Raw genomic sequence first — 20,062 nt, 5'->3', positions numbered from 1 at the left:
ATCTGCCCTTAACAAAGCCAAACTGGGTAGGATCTAGTGTCTGTAGGTCCCCAATATCTTTATTTATGAGGTCCATGATGATCCTTTCCATAGCTTTGCAGACCAAACTAGTCAGGCTTATGGGGCGATAGTTTCCAGGATCCGTTGAGGCACCACCTTTGTGGAGAGGGACCACTGTTGCTGTACGCCACTCTTTGGGTACATATCCTGTAGTAAGGCTGAGATTGAACAATAGTTTTATGTTTGGGTTTAGCTCTTCTTGGAGTTCATGTAGGACGCAGCCTGGGACACTGTCTGGTCCCATTGATGCTGTGTTTTTTGCTTTGGAGAGGGCGGCTCTTACCTGAGCATCTGAGATGTCAGGGGGGCAGCACTCTGCTGGGATAGATATTTGCCCTTTTGGTGGAGGGGGGGGGGACGTTTGTGCTGAACCTGTCAGCTAGGATGTTGGCAATGTCTGTGGGTTCGGTGTATTTTTTGTCATTTTGGACTAATTCTGAGCATATCTGGGAATTCCCACCCAGGTTCCTAACATAACTAAAGAAAGCCTTGTGATTATCCTTAGTGTCCTGTGCAATTTTTCTCTCGAAGCTGGCCTTAGATGATTTTATGAGTACCCGTAGTTTTTTGCTAATACTGATCAGAGATGCCTTCCCTTTTTGGGATTTTACTCTATCATGTAGTAGCTTCCTCCTTCTATTGTATAGTTTGTTTATGGCTGGGTTCCACTAGACAGGATGTCTGCCTTTGGAGGATTGGGTCTTGGTTTTATTTGGGATTGCATGATCCATGCATTCCTGAAGGTGTTCATAGAATGCATTTATAAAGGATTCTGCGGTCTGGGCCGTATTTTCCACAGGCCCGGGGATTTGAAGGATTCCACCTCGGTTTTGAGGAGTGTGAAATTTGCTTTAGAGAAGTTTTTCACTGTGGTTTTCTGGGCAGGGGGTGGGGTCGGGATGTGAATATCCAATGAGATTAGTTTGTGGTCTGATCTTACCAGTGACGGATACACTTCTGGTCTGGAGCATAGAGTCCCCATGTTGGTGATGATCAGGTCCAGTATGTTTTCCCCTCTTGTGGGAGGGGTAACAAGTTGCTCCATAGCATTTGAGTTTATAAATTCTAGGAACCTTTGGGCTAGGGTGTTGGAGCTAGAGTAATGCTCCCAGTCTATGTTTGGGTAGTTGAAGTCACCCAATATAATGGTGTTTGGAGAGACCTTCATATTTTCCAGTGTTCTCAGGAAGGCCGAGTGGGGTTCCTGGGTTTGGGAGGGTGGTCTGTAGCAGGCTATAAACTGGAAGGCAGTTTTACCCACTGTTAGTTGCACATGGATAGTCTCTGATGCTTCGTGCTGTGCCACCAACCTGGAGGAGTGGGTATCTTTGACGAATATTGATACTCCCCCTCCTTTTGTGGTTCAGTCCAAGTTTTGGGGCCAAAAAGCATGGTATGAGGTATAACCTGGTAGTGCTGGGGTGCTCTCGGGAGCCTTGAACCAGGTTTCTGTTACTGCACAGATATCGATGTTCTCCATGCTAAGGAGAGTTTCGAGTGTGTGCATCTTGAGGTTTAGACTTCTGGCGTTGAGTAGCATTACTCTTACTTTCTTATCCCTTGTGATACCTATGGAGGTGGGTTTGTCTTTTGAGCCTTGCCTAAAAAAGGCACTATGGGGGTAGCAAAAGCCTTTGCCAATATCTGAAAGCCCATGGGTGACAGGTGCAAGCCGTCCCTAGCGAAGCATTGTGGCTTGTCGAGCATGTCATCCCAGGCTGACAGGCATTGGATCCCCTTTGAATGACACCAATACTTAAGCCAATTGTTGAAATTGATCATCTTGTCTTCATATTGTGGCATCATTCTTGGTGAGGGCAAGATGCTACTCAAGGTCAGGGTCATACCAGCCTGGGCTACATGCTCAGAGAGCTCCTCTATGTCTCTTTTCATGTAGTCTAGGGAGGTATGTCTCAGGTCATTCACACCAGCATGGACAATGACTGAGTCATATTTGTACTTGCCTTGGAGTGACCTGAGTGCTTGTGTTATGTGGCGGATCCTAGCGCCCGACAGGCAGCTTACCGTGACCTTCTCCTTGTTCAGCCTGGTGAGCGGGACGTCAGTGTGCTTGACGACAGAGTCACCTATTACAAGTGTATCAGGTGTGTTGTTTAGCCTTAAGAGCTGTGACTGTTTGGCACACTGGCTTTGTGAGCTATGTGTTGCACGTGTTTTGTTTTGGGGTAGTGGTTGCTTGGGTGTCTGCTTTGGAGGTCTCTGCTGCTTAGGCAGATTTTTATTTAGAGCCTCCGAGTATGTTTTTCTGTGTTTATGTGTTTGGTTTGCTGTCGTGGCAGGTCTATGTGAGACTGGAATTGTAGTGAGTGTGGTTTCCTTCTCCTCCTGACTGGTTACGCCAGTACTGAGCTGAGAGAGCTTAGCCTCCAGTTTGGCTATATGGTTGCATCTCTCACATGTGTTGGAATTTGTTGGGAGGAGGAGAGGGTTGTCTGTGTACATGAGGCAATTGTAATATTGCCTCAAGATTCCCAGATTCACCAGCTGGACCGGAGAGGAGATTGACAACTGACCTTTGAATATGCTAGAATAGTATTGGGAATTCCTTTATAATTGAAAAAAAGGGCCAATGGGGAACAAGGTACTCAAGGGAAGTTTTATGAGGGTGTAGTGCTTTTAATTTTTTAGTGCTGACTTAGTGAGCAAGTGCCAGGTAACTTAAATGCAATGTGTTACAGGTAACTTAAATGCAAAAACGACAAACAGTAACTTTCTTTCAAGTGAAACAAGGAAATGAGTACAGTAAGCAATGCAGATATCACTAGGGATCCACAGAAGCGCTGACAAGCCGCGTTTAAGTGGAATTAGCATTTCAGGGAAATAAGCAAACAAACAACAAGCATACAGACAAAGCTAGATTCAGCAGGCCTTGATCTAGTCTATGCTACAGCAAACAAGGTGTACCAATTTCAGTAAGAAGCAGTTCAAATATGCAGGCACTATAAGCCTTTAACCAGAAATTCCCAGCTCAGAAGGGCAGAGGTCAGCCTCTCCTCCCACAAGAGTGCAGACCATGAACCCTCTTAATGTAAAATAACTGGCCTGAAGCCCAAGTGCTTAAACTAGAACTAATACACTTTTAGAATAACAGACACTGAGCCCTCAATCAGCAGTTCCCAACTTAGAAGGATGTAAGCTACCTGTCCTGCCACCACAGTGCAGGCCACAAACCTTCCTAATGTAAAACAACTGGTCTGAAGCCCAAGTGCTTAATCCAAAAGACTTAGAATGATAGCTGCACTTTAATCAAGTTACCACCAAGCAGTAATAAATACAATTGAATAATTTAAAGAATGCCTGGATTAGTGCTCAAGTTATACAAACAAAGCTAGATTCTGCAGGCCTGGATCTAGTCTATGCTACAGCAAACAAGGTGTACCAAAGTTCCAAATGGTTGACATGTTTGTTGTTTATTGTTTTCATTGAATAGAAGACCAAACATAAACCCTCCACGTCTACCTTCTGCAGAATTTACACTTTCGAGGCGAGTCCTAATTTACATACCCATGATGCAACACGGAGTGCATAGTGAAAGATAATGACAACTAACTCTAGGTGGACCGTCATTTTACAATTTGAAAGATTTGACATTAAATACAAACGCTGATACGTTTTTAACACTTTGTTGTTGACAAAGTTCTAATAGGTTAATAAAGTCTGTCTAGTTATTTTTAATTTGAAACAATGCTGTTATGTATGAATCTAAATTGTTAATTACACTTTTTTTTTTATTTATTTTCATTAAGTTTTAAACACCGTGTTTCTTGTACTGTAGTATTTTCAATACGTAATGTTTTGTCTTTAATCACTGCTTTGAGTTTTTTTATTGGTATTGATATTCCCTGTTTTCCCAATGTTTGTGATTTTTTCTCAAGACAGTGCTGCTTATACACAAGGGTGTAGCTAAGCATACTCCGTGTACTGAAATGAGCGCATCTTTTCTGAGCATCTCTTGCAAATGTCAACCCTCAAAAAGCACATAATGTTTAGAACTGTGTAAATGAATATTCACAGTATAGCAGTACACAAAGAATTATTGTGCAGAAGGAATACATCTCTAAAACGAGCTTTTTATGGAAGTAAATTGTAACAGTTGAAAATAACGTGTTTCTTCCCATGTATCTGGGGGTAGCATGTTGATGGCCCAGTACATTTTTAAAATGAGTGGGTAGTGGGAACAACATTAGGTTTGACTACAAAATGTAAATCTCTGGCTACACCCCTGCTTATAAAGACATATTAAATGAATCCTATAGAAATATTCCCTGTTACTTCATAAATCAAGTCTAAATCACAGACGTTTTATTGGGAAAAAAATAAGGAACTGCTCTTCTTTCCGGCCATCTGCTGATTTTTAAAGGTCAGTGTTAAGATTTTTAATGCTCTAAGGCATATCACTCAACCTGCAGACACGGAAAATGGGAATAAAATCCCTTTGAAAATTAGTAACCTCTGGTGAAAAAATGGGAACATATAATTAGCATAACATTTGCATAAAATAATCCATAACTGCAGCTTTCAGTACCAATGTGGAATACTACCCAGAAACACCAAAACAGAAAATGACAGTGGTAAAAATGGTGAAAAATATAAACATTATCAGAAATTGTGAAATGTGAAGCATTTAGTGAACTGTTTTGCAAAATTCTACAGTAAATGCTCATAGCAAAAGGTATTTTATGTTGACAGTACTATTGTGATTAAGAGTTAGAGTGTTTTTTTTTTTTTTCCTAGACATTTTCAAAAGTCACATAAGAGGAGGATGGAGCATACGAGAAGGGTTAAATCAAGCCTGAAAACAACAACATTCCTCCAGAAATATTGGGCATGGGTTGAAGTACTTGGGGTCAAAAAATACCAGGTACAGAAAGTGATCCAGCCGTTATTTTTACTACAAGTATCACAATCACGCCATGAAAAAAAAACTGTAAATTACAGAGTCTGATTGCAAAAGGATTTATGTGGAGGAATAAGCCAAAGAGAATAGCTACTCCACTTCTAAAACCACCATTTCCTTTTCCACGTATGCTAATAGGAACAGCTGGAGCCTTAAATCCAATCCCGAAAGGGGATTGGGCTTGCTTCTTGAAATAATTTGACATTGTATAATAAAGAGACATATACAAAGGCAAATTAGTGGAGAAGCCATTTGAAGTGAATAGATCGAGGTGAAAAAATCTCCACCTGTGTGTAGAATTAAGAACAGCAGAAAGTATCTAGTAGGAAGCCAGAAAGCCTTCATTACCAATCTCTACTTAAGAGGAGCTGTACTGAAGGCGTCAGGAGTCGGGGGACCTTGGACCCATACCTTTCAACCACTTAGCCGGGGGGCCTTGGACCCATACCTCTCTACCTCTTAGCACAAGCAGTCTGCACAAAGCCAAAAATAATGGGGGGGACAATGGCTCAAAAATAGGGGCAACATTTAAATATTGCTCTTATAACCTTAGAAAGTTATTACAATAAAAGGTGTGGTGTTACCATGCATTTTGTGAAGTATATGGACTCTGAAACTCAAAATGTCTGTCATTATTTAGGGAGTTCAGTCCTCATTGATTTATCAAAAAAACACACATTTTAGTTGGAAGAGACTAAAAATATAAGGCTTCGGCAAATATAAAAGTTGAGAGGTATGGTTGGACCATGTGCATGCACAGCTGGGTATATTATGAGCTGTTCAGAGAATAGCTTGTTTAAGCATTTTGAAAACAGATTAAATTCCGTAGTGGAAGTGCATCTTCCAGCCTCCTTCCTGCATTAAGGAATACAAGAATGACTTCTCCAATCTGCCCTATAAATGGCGCACTGCTTTTCCGATGATGTTTACAGAGCATGAGATTATAGGCAACTGGCCTTTAATAACATGTGCAACATATTGAATAAGCTGCTACACCTGAACTCTTCGGTCTGCCTCGGCAACTCTGTGCTTTTAAATATGTTTGCTGTTTTTCATTGAATAAAAGACAACACACCAACCCACTCACTTCTACCTTCTGCAGAAAGTACAGAGCTAGGCGAGTCCAAATTGAGTTACCCATGATGCAACACGGAGTGCATAGTGAAGGATTATGACAGCGAACTCTATCTGAGCCGCCATTTTACAATGTGAAAGATTCGATGTTAAACCCAGCACACTGTTACGGTTTCAACACTCTTTTGTTAACAATCGTCTTGTAGCTTACTAAAGTCTGTCTATTCATTTTTTAATTTGAACGTCGATTTTGAGCTTGTTAAAAAAAGACTATCTTTTTTTCTTTTCTTTTATCGAACAATTTTACGCTTAAAGTGTTTGCTCTTGTAAAGTTTAGTGTAGTATTCCTGAATAAAAGTTATTTGTTAGATAAAAGTCGAATTGCTAATGTTTTGCTTTGCAGTCTTTGAAATTTTAGCCTTTGTTGTTTTCTAGTTTTTAACGTTGTTCTTCCCTGAGTGTTACTGAATTTTGCCAAAATCAGTGCTGTATATACAGACATATTAACAATCGCTAACGATATAGAAAGATTCCAAATTGCTTCATAAATACAGTCTAAATCACAGGTTATATTTTGAAGGAAAAAAAAAGGAAATGCTCCTCTTTCCAACCATCTAGTGATTTTTAAGGGTCAAGAACTACGCAGAAATACATCAAAGTAACAGAAAATGATAGTGGTAAAAATGGTGAAAAGTCTAAACATGTTATCAGAGACCGTAAAACGTGTGCCTCTTAGTGAACTGTTTTGCACAATTATGCAGTAAAAGGTCATAACAAATGCTACACTTTTTATTTTGACATATTTGGTGCAGCTGTAGCGTTGTTGCCTCACAGCAAAAGGTTTTCCCGTTCAATTCTTGGCTTGGGAGTGCCTTCTGTGTGGAGTCTGCATATCCTCCCCGCAGTCGAGTGGGTGTTCGAAAGACATGCATTGAATGGGCGTGCCTTCCAGTCTGGCTTGGCAACTCGACACCATAAAAACTAACTGCCATCATTAGCGGACCGGAGTTCCGCTGTGGCGACCCCTAACCGGGAAAAGTCGAAAGACAAACAACAACTATTGTGACTAGTATTTTGGTCATGTAGTCTGGTTTTCTATGTGCTAGACATTTTCAAAAATCACGTGGGAGATGCGAGGTCCAAACATTACTGGAATGAATAAATCAAGGCTGAAAATAAGAGCACATCTCTAAAAGCAGGTACAACTGAACTCAGGTGTCAAAACCGGAAAGGTTCCTCCAGCATAGGATCAGTTAAGAGGGTTCCTTGAACTTTGAGAGGAATGTTCCGTAGACTTTTAATAGACAAGGTGGACTAAAAAGTTCTGGGCATGGATCAAAGTACTTGGGGTCCAAAAATTGCAGGTACATTAAAGAGATCAAACCGTTATCTTTACTGTAAGCTTCACTGTCACCCCATGAAATAACTATGTAAGTTACAGAGCCTGATTGCAAAAGGACTTAGATGTGGAGGAACGAGCCAAACGGAATAGCCATTCCACTCCTAAATCCACCATCTCCCTTTCCACGTATGTTAATAAGAACAGCTGGAGCCTTAAATCCAATCCCAAAATGGGATGGTGCTTGCTTCCTTGAAATAATTTGACATTGTACAATAGTGAGATATGTTGTTGTGTCTTTTGGCTTTTCCCAGTTTGGGGTCACCACAGTGGAACTCCGGTCCGCTAATGATTGGTAGTTGATTTTTACATGCTGAGTTACCAGCCCTGACGCACAACCTTCAACAAAGGTATGCCCATTCACGCATTTCTCCATGCAGAAGACGCTCTAGCTGAGAATTGAACCGGACAGCATCTTACTGTGAGGCGACAATGCTATCGCAGCACCACCACCGCACAAAGCCAAATTAGTCAAAAAGCCATTTGAAGTGAATGGACTGCTTGAGGAGAAACAATCTACACTTGTATTTAGAAATAAGAACAGCAGAAAGTATCTAGTAAGAAGCCAGATTGCCTTTACTACCCATCTCCACATAACAGGAGCTGTACTGAAATCGTCAGGAGTCGGGGGCCCTTAGTCCCACACTTTTCATCCTCTTAGCACAAAAAATCTGGACAATACCAAAAATAATGGGGGGACATCTGAAAAAGGGGACACGTTCTAAATATTGCTTTTAAAAACTTAGAAATTTATTAGAATAAAAGGTTTTTATTTTATTTTATTTGCAGTTGTTTAACCAGGATAGTCCATTGGGCCAAAAGAACCCATTTTCAATGGAGTCCTGGGGAGAAAAGCTCCAAACACAGATTATACAAAGATTACAGTGATTTACATTTTAACATTTTCTAGTTATAAGTTATAAGTTATACTTTCCCGGTCAATAAATGTTAAGTAAAAAAAAAAAAATAAGACCGAACAAAAAATACTGGGGTTACAATCAAAAAGTGAAACAGGAGAGCATTGCTCTAGTAAGATTAAAAATAGTAGTTAGATGCAGTAGGCTTAGAAATTGCTAGATGGAAATAAGAATTTGTTTATGAGATGCAAATGTGAATCTGTGATTTGGAATTAAAGAGGTGGAAGACTGTAGGAGGTGGAGAATAGGTTATGAGGGGTGGGAGCAGGAGCATTCCCATTTGGATGTTAGATGTGAGTGGAGTGATTTTTTAAAGGGTAAGAGGCTAGTGATGGTACGAATGGAGGGAGGGAGGGGGTTCCATAGGCATGCTAGGGAAAAGGACAGGAGGTTTTGTCCTGGGGAGCGAAGGGGTCTGTAAATTTCTATTAGGTTTTGATTGGTAGATCTGAGTAGTCTTTGTGTGTGGTGCATTTTAAAGGTAGTGGAGAGGGAGTGATAGAGGGATGGCTGAAAAATGAGTTTGTGTGCATAGTTGAGCTGAGTATAGGAGAGGTAGTTGGGAAGCTCTAGCCAATTTAGTTTGTGGAGAGGTGCACAGTGATGGGTTGATGATTTCTTGCTAGTGGTGAATCTGGCTATTTTATAATAACAAGAGGACAGTTTTGTTTTGAGAGATGATTGTAGGTTTGTTAAGAGAGGGGCACCATGAAGAAGGGATGGTAAGAGAAATGTAGTGGAGAGAGTGAGCTTAGTAGCTGAAGTGAGATATCGATTGTGTCTATAGAGCATGCCAAGTTTCTGGTGTTTTTTTTATGTTTAGTAGTAGATGGGAACTGAATGTAAGCTTGTCATCAATTTGGATTCCTAGTAGTTTGGTTTCAGATACCATTTCAAGAGGTGTATTATTTTGGCTGGTGATGGAGAATAGTTTTCTATCAAAAGAATTGGTTTTAGTGGGGGTAAATATAAGTTTTGTTTTAGCTGTATTGAGTGCTAAGTGGTTGTCTTTCATCCACTGTTCTGTGGAAGAGAAGTCATCTTGAGTCAGCTTTAAGAGAGTTGGGATGGATGAGGCAGCACAGATGATTGTAGAATCATCTGCATATTGAAAAATGTTAGCATAAGGAATTGAGCGTAAAAAATCATTGATGAATATATTGAAGAGGAGGGGGCCCAATATAGAACACTGTGGGACACCTGTGGGGGTGTTGAGGAAGGAGGAGGTGGCTTTTTTCCACCTGACAGCTTGTTGCCTGTTGGGAGATAGCTGGTGAACCAATTGAGAGATGAAGGTGATAGTTTAGTAAGTAGTAAGTTATGAGAGATCGTGTCAAAGGCTTTAGAGAGATCAAGCAGGATGGTAGATACAGTGAAGCCAGAATCTCTAGCTTTATTCACAGATTCAAGGAAGGATAGGATGGCAGTCATAGTGCTATGATTGGGTCTGAATCTGTGTTGGGTAGGAGTTAGTAGGTGTGTTACCTTACATTTTGTGAAGTATATGGAGTCTGAAACTCAAAATTTATGTCGTTATTTAGTGACTTCAGTCCATAATGATTTGCCAGAAACCACCCATTTTAGGAGGAACAGACTAAAAATATGAGGCTTCTGCAAAAATGCGGACAGCTGAGAGGTATGCTTGGACTGTGTGCATGCACAGTTGTGTATATTATGAGCTACCTTTGAAGAGTTTTGGGGGATAACTTGCTTAAGTATTTTAAAAACAGACTAAATTCCCTGGTGCACTAGAGGCCTCCAGTCCCTCTTCCTTGGGGGGGGGGGGGGGTCATGTCATGCCTGCATTCTCCAATCTGCCCTACAGCTGGCGCAATTACACATGTTATCCTGATGACCATGTGGCTCCACCTGTTTGCTGAACCTGGTATTACAGACAACCTGCCTGTAATAACAGGTACAATACATAGAAGAAGCTGCTGCACCCGAACTCTTCGGACTGCCTCGGCAACTCCAAGCTAATTTTATTTTGCCTCTGTTCCGAAATCCACATGATCCCAAATCACACATTATTACAAATGTATATTTTTCTAAATGTTATTAAGCCATGAAGACAGACACGCACACACATAGAAATGTGCAGAAATAAAATGGAGACAGCAGTGGTAGATTTTATATTAATGTTATCTCTTAGGTATAAATGAAAAGCACTGAATGGAACAGAAGGGAATTACTTGGAGATAATGGAACATTTTGCTCTCTCCACCATATCTAAAAACTAGAAAGCAGTTCTAAAAGTCAGCTGTACAACATTTTTTGCAGAAGGGTCTTCACCCAGCTATATCCCTCAGTGTGTTCTCAAGCTGTAACGATATGCTACTTCCGAGGACACACCAACACAATGAAAAGGAAAATACATTTATTCTATTTTTTTTGAGTTGTTATGACCTGAGCTGTTGTCTACTCGTAGACAAGGTGTGTGGGAACAGAGGCCCTACATTCGGAATGAGGAGTGCACAAAACATGAATTGTTAGATTACATTTACTTAAATATATCACAGTTGTCTATCAGGCGGGGATACATTTGTCTGCGGTAGACAAAGTGAGATGACTATTTCTTAATGGCATTCAAGTAGACCTTATATATGCAAATAGTTATGGGATAAAGTTTCTCACTTGTGAGTGCACAGGGTTTTAATTCCTACAAAAAAAAGATTAATTCTGTTCTTCTGTAAAGAGTTGTGCAGTCAACCAGTTATGACTGATTAGGTGGTATGTTGGAGTGTTGGAGACTAGAGAGCTGTGGTCCCTTTCCAGATTCAGAGTCGAGTGATTCATGATTGTTACCATGACCTCTCATGCCATTAAAAGTCCCTCCATAGCTCCTGTCTTTACCTTCATCCCCGTTTTACCTACTGGGGTCATAGACTAGTGTATGTGGCCAAGATACAGTATCTCTGAGTCATTATTAACATTCACTTCTCATTTCTAGAGCAGGAGTCAGCTGATAAATGTTGTTGCTTCTCCAGTTATCGACCACCTCCTGGAGAATCCAAGAGAGGAATCACCAGTGTTTGTGCAGGTCTTGTTTATCTTCTGTCTGGGCAGTTGCAGCGCCCTTTACCCACGATGCTAAAAATGTTTCTTAACAAGTAGTAGCACATACAGACTTTAGCAATAAGGTTTGTGAGTAGGGCCGAGAGGTATAACTGTATTGCAAAATTCAAAATAAAAAAAGGAGCCGAACCTTTACTGATTTTACCTCCTGGTACATAGGCTTACTCCTTCAAAGGATAATCAAACATCATGATCACAACTTATTTATACAAAATCATCCAATTAAAGTCATTACATCATTAAATTCTTTAAAGTGCCAGTGCAGTAGTGTAAACATAATATCAACAGTTTATGTTTAAACATATAAACCACCAAATGTCCTCAGAAAAAAAATAAACTACAATATTTAATGTAAGGTATCAAAATTAATGATAATCTAGATTCCATAGACACTAATTTTTGTTTGAAATTATCACCAGAATGAAAAATAGGCTTGGCAATTATTCCTGGAAGGTGTAAGCTGAGGTACCAGGAGGTAACATCAGTAAAATTTGGTGGTCATAACTCAGTGTGGTTTGTTTTATTTTTTATTTTTTATAACCATATTGCACTCTGTCCTTTGTTCTTCGCAGCATCTCTCCAGCTGAACACAGAAACAGTTTTAACGTTCTAGCTATGGTATTTAGTGCCTCATGTGAACAGATTGTCACTTGTCACTTTTGTCACCCAGTTGGCTTTCCAATGTATTTTTTAGCAATCTCAGGACTGCTAGTGATTTCAAAATCTAGGATAGAATTCCGCAAAGTTTTAAACCAAGCTATTCTGAATGCTGAGTGTAATTAAAGTGACAGTGTAATGTTTTTGGAATATTTAAATGAACAGTATAACAAACAGAATTTATGTGTAGTAGCCATGTGAATTGTAACATTGATTCTACAGATTTATAGATAATACACTAATGCTGTGTATATGGCATTGCTTTTATTATGATGCTGGAGAGAGAAAGACAGATGCACGCACACACACACACACACACACACACACACACACACACACACACACACACACACACACACACACACACACACACACACACACACACACACATACCTCTATCAGTCATTCCGTGGGATTCAGGAACAATTGTTCAGACTTCAGATTCATTAACAATCATGTTGGCTTTGGATTCATGAACAATTGTGCAGTGTTCACAAAGCCTACAAGATGTTTACTCATTAATGAGATGACCAGCAGCACTAATTACATATGCATGCTGTGGGTCACGCTTACATGAATACAAGCATCTTTTTGTAGCCAGCAACAGTGCTGGTGGCCAGGAAAATGTGTTGAACATTAACTGGAAATACAGTAAACAAACAAGCTTGCCTATGGGCAAACCTGTTACGCATGCGCGTGTGGACAGCATGAAAAGCTACACAGGGTGAATAATGCAAGCTGTACCAGGCAGGGAAAGTATACTGAGTGTAACGTGCACATAATTCAAACACATGAATACAGGAATAAGTTAGAGGGTAGGATGACAAGGACAGCTACAATAGATGGTTTGCCAGACAGGAAAAGTATACTGAGGACAATGTGCGTAGAAATCAAAGAGAAGTATGCAGAAATATTTAAGATGTGAGGGTAAATGTTCAAACTGATGGATGGATTCATAGATTCATAGGTTCATAGGTAGGTACTAGGCTATCGGCCCTAGGGCCCATACAAGCCTAGCCAAAAAATGTACCCAGGCTTTCGCCACCCAAGAAATTTATTTTCCTGTGCCCCTGTCAAGCAGAGCCACAGAAGTGATCCCTGGGGCGAATTTCCCATCCAATCATCAAGATTTTTCTTGAAGAGTGCTAATGAGGAGCTCTGTTTGACATAGATAGATAGTCTGTTCCAGAGTATGGGAAGTCTCTGGGACAGGAATCTATCCCTCCAGCATGTTCTCTTTATTGTGGTGACAAGGTTTAGGTCCCTAGAGCGTGTAGCTCGGAGGGATTGGGATTTCTTTAAGCAGAGCATGTCCAACAGCTCTGGGTTTGACATAGCTTTGTATGTTAGGCAGAGATCGCCTCTGAGTAGGTGATATGCGATGGAGTAAAGCTGTAGTTTTTTGAGACGGTCTGCATAGGGCATCTGTTTGAGGCCAGTAATCCTCTTTGTGAGGTATTTCTGTGGTCTTTCCAGTTGTTGTAGATGTCTTGTGAGGTACATACCAAAAGGGGCATTGTACTCTAAAATGGGTCTAATGAGTGATGAGTAGAGGGGAACAATGATCTCTTTTTTTCTGGATGGGAATCCTTTTGTGATGAGATGAGCCACGTAGAAGGATTTCCTGACCACTGTGGTGATGTGATTATCAAAAAAGAGACTACTGTCCACCTGTGTCCCAAGGTCTCTTATCACATTTTTGGCATTAAGTAGACTACCAGCTATATGGTAGTTCATGGGTACAGAGTTTTTACCAAAGTGGATGACAATACACTTTTTGGCATTGAGCTTCACGCCATGGCTTTGACACCGGGTATCTGTCTCAGTGAGGCCCTTTTGTAATTTGTCCACATCATTAGGAGTTTCGATTATGGCTCCTAGTTTGCAGTCATCTGCAAACTTTGTTAGCCAAAGACCTTCTGTGTTGGCCTGCACTTCAGAGAAGTAGATACCAAACAGGAGAGGACCCAGAACTGAACCCTGTGGTACTCCACTTGTCACTGGTCTGATGTTGGATTTGGAATCTGCTACTTTCACAGTGTGGGTTCTGTCCGTGAGCCAGTTGGCAACCCATCTTGTGACATAGGGCTTTATACCTAGTTTAGTGAGCTTATCTATAATTCCAGAGTGGGGGATGGTGTCGAAAGCCTTGGCGAGATCTAGATAAGCTGTGTGAACCATTTTACCCTCATCTATGGCTTTGGTGACTGCTTCAAAGAAGTCAATCAGGTTTAGGAGACATGATCTGCCTTTTACAAATCCAAACTGGGTAGGGTCCAGAGTTTGGAGATTTCCACTGTCTTTGTTTATGAGTTCTACGATGATATGTTCCATGGCCCTGCAGACCAGGCTCGTCAGGCTAATGGGGCGGTAGTTCCCGGGGTCCGTCGTGGCTCCCCCTTTGTGGAGTGGGATAACCGTCATGGTGCGCCATTCAGTGGGTACAAAGCCTGTGGTGAGGCAATGATTGAACATGGTACTTAGATAGGGTGCCAGTTCATTCTGTAGTTCGTGTAGAACTCAGCCTGGGATATTGTCAGGTCCAATGGATGCTGTGTTCTTGGCTTTGGAGAGTGTGTTTTTTACCTGTGCAGCCATGATTGTAGGAACTTTGCATTCTTCCGGTATAGAGATGGGCCCTCTAGGGGGTGAGAGGGGGGTAAAGTTAGCACTGAACCTATCTGCTAGGATGTTGGCAATATCAGTTGGTTCTGTATATTTAGTGCCATTGTGCTGTAACTCAGAGCAGATTCATCAGGTAGACAGGAGAAATCACTGGGAGCTGACCCTTAGACATGCCTGGATAAGTGCTTATTTATTAAGTACTAAAAACTGCTTTTCACTAGACAAGTGAGGAAAGTTGAGTGCTGTAGTAATTTGCAGCTTATGTAGTGCTTACAATGAGTTCTGAACAAGTGCTGAGTTCAAAGAAACAGATCTGAGTGCTGAAACTAGAAACCTGGCTAGTTATAAGAAACAAAAGTAAGCTAGAAGGCTTCCCTCCAAGACAGAAGGGATTGGGGCTCAGAAGCCTACAAAACAGTCTAGACCACTTAACAGGAAAGGCAGGAAACAAGCTTAAACTTTTTTTTTTGTTCTCTTTCCTAGATGCTCTCTTTGTACACAGTACGAGTGCCTGAAATCAGAATATGATCTCACTGCACTCAGTTGAGTGAGCAAATGAGATGGGCCCAGAAAGAGTATCCAGACACAAATTTACAAGAGGGGCGGTTTCAAAGCCACTAAGATTAACACCAAAACAGAAACAGGGAGGGTGGGTGGGAAAACTAACTGAAGAACAGAGTCAAAACTTCCAGTTCAGTTAATAATCACGCAACACAGTTAAATCAATTTAAATACTGTATTATATGGAACTGACGTGGAGGTGCTTATGTCACAAAAACAATTTTGATTTTGCAATATACGTCATAATAATGAATGGTTGTCATACTTCCTGAGAAAATACAGGTAAATAAAATCAGACATCATATTATAGGATGTGACAGTTTCACAAATTAACATTGCAACAGAGGGGATTACATAACATATGAAAGTCATTAACATGTTGAGTTGAGAAGACAGTTTGCAAGGACAGTACATACATTATGGGATATTTGTATAGCTTCTGCATTTCATCAATATAACATGTTGGGAAGATATGAATGGCTTAGAAACCACAATTTCCTTTTGCAAGAGTCAAACCCATTCCATCACTGCTAACACTGATCTATGTATTAACTGTGCACAGCAAAGAAGTAGGTCTAACACATGTATGAGGATGATCACCCTTGAAGGGATTATGCACTTTAATATTTTAATGGTTATGCATCCCATATGGGAGCAGAGTGTGACATACGTAATACCCTTGTGTAAGGCACTCCTGCTTGATACAGTTATTGTGCAGACAGATAAGAGAGATGTAAACACCACACTGTGATGCAATGTATTTCCTAGAGCTGTGTATTGTTAGCATCTGACACTGGAGATAGCTATGAGTATGGTCACAAACAAATGAAATTTGTGAATTAAGAAAGGTTCCCAGATAATGAATGTCATATCAGCATGTCAGACTGATGGCAATTAAATGAGTATGCCTATGTGCACCCAATTGTGCTCAGTCCTATACCAATGCTCTGTGGTCAAGGAAGGGTTCTGTGTATGTTTGTACACATACCACCCAAGAACTGGAGCACAGTCATGTACACCACAGGATTCAGTGCATGTGCCACAGTAGTACTCATGAGACTGGCAGAACAAATGTCTTCTGCCATGAAATACAAAGCTACATTCACATGTTTTTGTGCAATATATCAAGGGATAAGACTGATGTGATGTAATGGTTGTTGTGCGGTATCAGTATATGTGGAACTAGATACTGAAAGCAGTCAGTCTTCTTACCTGCCATTGCCTGCAGTACCTAGTCTGACCAGCGAGTGGAGCTTCAGCTTCACTAAGAATGACCATTGACTTAAGTGATGCTCTCCATGAAGTCAGCTTTGTCTTTTGGTGAGTTCACCAATGTACACCACTGATTTTAGCTGACATATTATGACCAATTCCTGTTTTGGAACTGGGTGTAGAGCTCTGGGAATTCCTCTTACAAATGCTGAATGGGGACTGCCAGAGCACTACTTTTTAGAATCAGGCATCGAATACCTGCTCAGTGTGGTGTGGTATTCCATGCCCACATTATTTTGGTATCAGGCCCCAGATGTGACAAAGACCCCATGTACCAGTGCTACCTGATTCGTTTTTCCTCGCCAAAGACTTTTAAATTGTTTTTAATGATGTTATATATCCATGAAATATTGTAACATAAAAGATATGCATTCCGTGAACCAGACATGAGTCCACAGGAAATTTCACTTTTTTCACATGCCTTGTTAGAATAGTCTCTGCTTAATGACACGTAAAATCACATTAACAACACTTCTGTTCAATTGGTCACCATATTAAATCAGCTCCTATCGTTGCTTAAGTAAAGTACATCAGGTAAATGTATCAATAATCCTTTTTATGCATGTCTAGCAACAGCTGTCACCAGCTACTGCAAATCTTAACACTGTCACACATTTTACCATGAGATGACATTGTGGTACGCATCTTAGAAAATAAATATGAAATGTTTGATAGTAACCCCCTGCATGAAACTAATGCAGTGTGCTTTCTTTGTACCTTTGCCTTCATTCAACACATCAATCATCATTTTCCATCCACTATAACAGAAAGTTAGGGTAGTCACTGCTAATAATCATAATGTATAAAACAAATATTGTACCCCATAACTGTCTGTAATAAAATACAATGCATTGCTTCTACTGGAAAAAAAATAGCATAATATGTACTTCAAATGGTTCCTTTGAGCCGTGCTGTGCACCAACTAACTGAAAATTATTGCCAGGTTTTGCAAGTAGGAGCTTGTTAGTGTATTTATATTGGTAAGTTCAATTTCCCAAGCAACTTGCCATTCTAGGCTGCATCACTCAAAACCTCTCAAGTATTTAGCAATGTCAGAGAGGGTCACTTTAGCAGTACTATCAGTCACAGGAATGTATTTCAACTTGCTGAGAACCCAGCCAGCCCACACCATATCACAATTGTATTAATGCATCCATTAAAGGAAATAACAGGTATGAATAGGTTGCGTTGTGGGTAGTGTTTATCATTACCGCTGCCCATATAAGTATGCGGTTTCCTGTCTATAAATACTTGAATAAATTACCTGACTACAGTAGAAACCTATCCCTGAAGATTGCAGCATCTGCTCCTCCTAATGGTATATTAATTCCTGTAACACATTTATAGTCTTTTTAGTCTTACTGTTAACAGTACCATCATCCTTTAAAGTCCCTGAATGTGCACTCGGTATACATAGAATGATGATGCAAGTACAAGATTCATTATACAGCTGCATGGATGGAAAAACTTTAATTTTAGATGCAATTCTATAAATATTTCAAGGTTTAAAAAATCTTTTAGTAGTTTTCTGTGCATTCCATTCATATGATGCATGAAATATACAGCAAGTCAGTTATCTTGCTTCAGCCTGATACTCAGCATCACAGTGCAAATCAAAAAGGTCCCTCCATCTGTGTGACACCATAGGCAGCCACCTACTTCACCTACACCTAAGTACAGCCCTGCCTTAAGAGGTGTATCAGACACATTTAGCCCTGGTCATTGTAATTAGTACTTAACAAAGACACCCCTTACTTTTACTCATGGTGTTCATAGCTTGGCATTCAGATGCAATGAGAAGATGTACCCTTAGGAGAAAGAGAGAAAGTTTTGTCACGGTGATTTTTTTAATGTTAGAAGAAAGGGAATAGCAAACAGCAAGAGAACAGGTATGTAATGTTTTATAAGTAGAATGTATTGAGAAGAGAAGGTGAAAAAAGAGACACCTCAACAGGACATAAAATCAATAATCTGCATATTGGGAACACAATGTTCTCTCAGAAGGATGCTGGGGAGCACATACATCTCTGAGAAAGATGTCGGGGTACACTGTTCTCAAAGATAGACTTTGGGGAGCACACTGCTCTTGCAGAGGAATGTTGTGGAGCACAGTAATCTCTGAGAAAGAATGTTGGGGGCACACTGTTCACTATGAAAGATGTTGGGGCACACTGTTTTTTGAGAGAGATGTTGGGGAACACAATGTTTTCTTAGAAGGATGTTGGCGGCATATTGATCTCTGAGAAAGGTGTTGGGGAGCACACTGTTCTCTATGAAGGATTTGGGAGTACAGTGTTCTCTGTGAAAAATGCTGAGACCACATTGTTCTTTGAGAAGGATATTGAGGGTACGCTGTTCTTTGAGTTAGGTATTGTGGAACACACTGTTCTTTTAGAAGGATGTTGGGAGTGTACTGTTCTCTGTGAAGGATGCTGTGGGTGCACTGTTCTCTGAGAAGGATGTTGAGGGTACATTGTTCTCTAAGACAGATGTTGGGGAAGCACACTTTTCTCTGAGATGGATGATGGTGAGCATACTGTTCTCTAAGAAGGATGTTGGGGTACACTATTCTCTGAGGTAGATGTTGGGGAACCCACTATTCTCTGAGAAGGGTGCTGGCCTGCATACTGTTTTCTGAGAATGATGTTGGGGAGCACAATATATGTTGTTATCTGAGTGAGATGTTGGGGTGCATAGTGTTCTCTTTGAAGGATGTTGGGAGTACACTGCTCTCGGTGAAGCATGCTGGGGCACATTGTTCTCTGTGAAGGATGTTGGGGGAACACTGTTCTCTGAGTTAGATATTGCAGAGCACACTGTTCTATTAGAAGGATGTTGGGAGTACACTGCTCTCAGTGAAGGATGCTGGGGCACACTGTTCTCTGTGAAGGATGTTGGGGGAACACTGTTCTCTGAGTTATATATTGCAGAGCACACTGTTATATTAGAAGGATTTTGGGAGTACACTGCTCTCAGTGAAGGATGCTGGGGCACACTGTTCTCTGTGAAGGATGTTGGGGGAACACTGTTCTCTGAGTTAGATATTGCAGAGCACACTGTTCTATTAGAAGGATTTTGGGAGTACACTGCTCTTGGTGAAGGATGCTGGGGCACACTGTTCTCTGTGAAGGATGTTGGGGGAACACTGTTCTCTGAGTTAGATATTGCAGAGCACACTGTTCTATTAGAAGGATATTGGGAGTACACTGCTCTCGGTGAAGGATGCTGGGGCACACTGTTATCTGTGAAGGATGTTGGGGGAACACTGTTCTCTGAGTTAGATATTGCAGAGCACACTGTTCTATTAGAAGGATGTTGGGAGTACACTGCTCTTGGTGAAGGATGCTGGGGCACACTGTTCTCTGTGAAGGATGTTGGGGGAACACTGTTCTCTGAGTTAGATATTGCAGAGCACACTGTTCTATTAGAAGGATGCTGTGGTACATTGTTCTCTGTAAAGGATGATGGGAGTACACTGTTCCCTGAAATGGATGTTGAAGGTAC

This window comes from Protopterus annectens, chromosome 10.part0 (genome assembly GCF_019279795.1).
Source record: "Protopterus annectens isolate FY-2018-M chromosome 10.part0, PAN1.0, whole genome shotgun sequence".
Classification (NCBI taxonomy): Eukaryota; Metazoa; Chordata; order Ceratodontiformes; family Protopteridae; genus Protopterus; species Protopterus annectens.
Note: the sequence above shows the minus strand (reverse complement) of the source record.